General features: G+C 32.9%; 1 long non-coding RNA gene across 1 annotated transcript; it reads right to left on the reverse strand.

Annotated features, from left to right (window-relative positions):
• Nucleotides 1-1,422: 1,422 nt before the first annotated feature.
• LOC128282544 (uncharacterized) lies at nucleotides 1,423-2,700 on the reverse strand. Its single transcript, XR_008272847.1, has 3 exons — nucleotides 2,065-2,700; nucleotides 1,904-1,951; nucleotides 1,423-1,809 (listed from the first exon to the last, which is right to left on the reverse strand). It is a non-coding gene; the product is annotated as an uncharacterized LOC128282544 (long non-coding RNA).
• Nucleotides 2,701-3,558: the final 858 nt, after the last annotated feature.

The following is a 3,558-nucleotide window of genomic DNA, read 5'->3' on the forward strand; positions in this document are numbered from 1 at the left end:
TTGGTCAATTTTGTCTGAATGTTCTTAATAGAGGTACTTCTTTGGAATATGTTAATTCTACATAGATTGTGCTTATTCCAAAAATTGAGCATCCTGATAATCCGTTACATTTTATACCTATCAGTTTATGTACGGTAATTTATAAAATAATTTCAAAAATAGTTGCAAACCGCTTCCAAAAAGTGTTAGATGTTTGTATAGATAAGTCTAAAAGCACTTTCATCCCAAGAAGGTTTATTCCAAATAATGTATTGCTGGCTAACAAAATTTTCCATGCATTCAATCAACGTAAGATATGAAGGAAAGGCTACATCGCACTCAAATTGGATATGAGTAAAACCTACGACAGAGTTGAATAGGCTTGTTTACGAGATATGATGTTAAGAATGGGTTTTGCGATATTATGGGTGAATTTTATTATGCAATGTGTTACCACGGTATCTTATTTGATTTCAATAAACGGGGAGAGAAGTGCATAATTTAAACCGAAAAGAGGTCTTTAATAGGGGGATCCACTCAGCTCTTATCTTTTCTTAATTTGTAGTGAAGGGCTTTCATCTCTGATGCATTTAGTGAAGGAGGAAAGCTTAGTAAAGGGTGCAAAAGTATGCTGGAGGGGACCAGAAGTTACTCACTTTTTACAGCGGATTGCATCCTTTTTGGTGAAACAACTGAAAGAAGTGTTAGTGCCTTGTAAGAGATTCTAAAAGAATACGAGGTATGCTCTAGACAGTGCATTAATTTTGATAAATCCCTTTTATTTTTTTTAGTTCAAATGTTACTGAAAATGTCAGATATTTAATGTCACAAATGTTGAAGGTTAAGTTCTCATCAGACCTAGAAAAGAATTTTGGGCTTCCAAACATGGTTGGCAAGAAGAAGAAAATGGCTTTTCAAATGTTGAAAGATAGACTGATTAAAAGAATCAACAGTTGGTGTGTTAAACCCCTCTCCCAAGGTGAAAAAGTGTTCATTAATAGTGTGCGACAAGCCATACCAACTTATTCAATGTCATGTTTCTTAATGCATACATTGGTGTGAATGAAAGAATCTATATAAGTTAAAGGAGGATGGGGTTTGGGGTTTAAGAATTTAGCAAAGTTTAATGTTGCTTTGCTTGCGAAGCAAGATTGACGTTTTTTGAATTATCTATTGATGCACATGTTAAAAGCAAAATATTACCCAGAGACTACCTTTATGAGATCGACTATAGGGAATAATCTATCCTATACTTGGAAGAGTATTTGGGCCACCAAATGAGTGCTGCAGGAGGGGATGTGTTGGCAAGTGGGGGTAGGGACCGAAATCTCAATTTGGGATGATGTGTGGCTATTTGGATTTGTGGATTTTTAAAGTTCACAATAGTGCTAGAAGTAGTGATCTGAATGCAGTCTCAGAACTAATAGATCAAGGAAAAAGATGTTGGAAGAGAAATCTTATTACCAGATATTTTCCTCGGAAGAAGCTTAGTACATCCTTTGTATTTCACTATCCCAACACCCTTGGAAGATAGGAGGGTCTGGCGGAGTGAGGCAACTGGTTAGTATACAATTTGGAGTGGTTACAAACTATTGTTATAGGGAGGGGATACATCTAAACCTAGTCGCTACAATAATGATTACACCATTTTCTACAAGAAATGTGGTAGACAGATTTGCCACAAAAATAAATATTACAATATAGAGGCTCTTTAATAACTACATTCCAACATATAGCAATCTCCACTGCAGAAGGCTTCAAATTTCAGCAATCTACCTCGATGCTTAGATGGAACTGAAATGACAGAGCATGTTTTTCGAGATTGCACCACTGTAAAAGACATGTGGCAACTGTTAGAGATAACATGGAATCAAGAAGTATTACATATTAGATTTAGAGACTGGTTAATGGGTATCGTGTCTACCATTTCAGCGCGCAAGTGTAGAAAGGTGTTTTGTACTCTTTGGGTCATCTAGATAGCAAGGAATAAAGATGTGCATGAGAAGATTAAAAATTTTTCCTATGAATCAACCTTTTTCGTACAGGCATATCTCAAGGAAATAGACGATATAGATAGACACTCACCTGGTCAAGAGATTATGGTGGAAAGGTGGCGCCCACCAAATCCAGATTTTATTGAAATAAAATTTGATGCAGCTTTCAAGAATCACACAAAAGAATCATGTTCGGATTTGGTATATAGGAATTCAGATGGGCAAGTGTTGGGTTCAAGAATCATTCTTAATAGATATATACCTTCTCCTTTTACGGCTAAAGCATTGGCCTGTCTTCAAGCAGTACAAATAGGATTCAATTTGGGATTTCGAAAAGTGATAATTGGAGGGGATGCCCATTCGATTATCAGGAAACTGCAAATCGAACAATATGACAAATCTGTTATAAGTGCCTACATCAAGGAGTCGAAGGAGCACATATCCTTGCTATAGAAGGGATAAGAAGAGGGAAGGTCACTTATTTGGAGGGAGTGATTCTTAATTTTGCGGTAGAAGAAATGGAGCGCGACAGAAGATGGCGAGGAAAGCCGATGTAGAGAAAGCGAGGTGCCAGGATAGCTGTGATGAAGACTATTGGAGCTTTACTTCTGCTCATCTCTGATTTATGCATTCTCTGGAAGAAGTGATTTTTGTTTTTTGAAAGGGTTTCTGTTTCTAAAATGTTTCTTTGTAAAATGAGGGTGAAAACTCATTCTTTAGGCCAAATGGTTTGGCTTCTTTAGGAGCCATCTGTTTATGTCAAACTTTGATTGTTTGTATGCTTTTTCAAGTTTAGTAAATGAGTGCAACTAATTTTCATAAAAAAATTATGGTGGTCAAAACCCTATAAATAAAAAGCATTTATAAGCCTATTCCAAGTTTCCCATCTTGTGTCTTATTATTCTCCCATCTTTGTTCTTACTATTCTATTATATTTGTTATGACTATAATCTCTTTTAGTTTCATAACATTATTACTAGTTTCTTTTCTGAATTTTAATTTACGTAAGACGTGTGTCCAATTCGAACAAAATAGAAAACTTATTTATCTAAATTAAAATTAGTTCCCAGTGTTTTTAAAATTTTAATTGAATTAATAATAAATAATTTCAAATTAAATAAGATAAAATGAATATTTTATAATTTTTTCTTTATGTTTTATTTACTATAGATTTTTATTATTTTTATAAAATTTAAAAATATATTCAGATCTTGTTGTTTAATATATATTCTTATTTATAAAAATTAACATATTAAAAATAATTTTCCAATATGGAGTAGCATGTTTGTTCTCGTTTTTATTAGTTTTCATAATTGGACTTGGATTCTATATCAATCTATAGCTCAACATATTATTTATAAGAAATAATAATATAAACTTATTGTTTAAAAAATTATTTAAGCGGAAATAAGTATAAATACTAAGCCAACATACAAGCAAATGTTTGAACCAATCTTTCAATAATAAACTTTTAGATACATAATTTAAAATAATATGTAAGTTAACATATCTTTTAAATACATCATTTAAAAATAATTAAATTTAGCCGATTGAGTCTCAGTTCTATCGGTATAAACATTTATTG

The sequence above is a fragment of the Gossypium arboreum genome, chromosome 10 (assembly GCF_025698485.1).
Source record: "Gossypium arboreum isolate Shixiya-1 chromosome 10, ASM2569848v2, whole genome shotgun sequence".
Lineage (NCBI taxonomy): Eukaryota > Viridiplantae > Streptophyta > Magnoliopsida > Malvales > Malvaceae > Gossypium > Gossypium arboreum.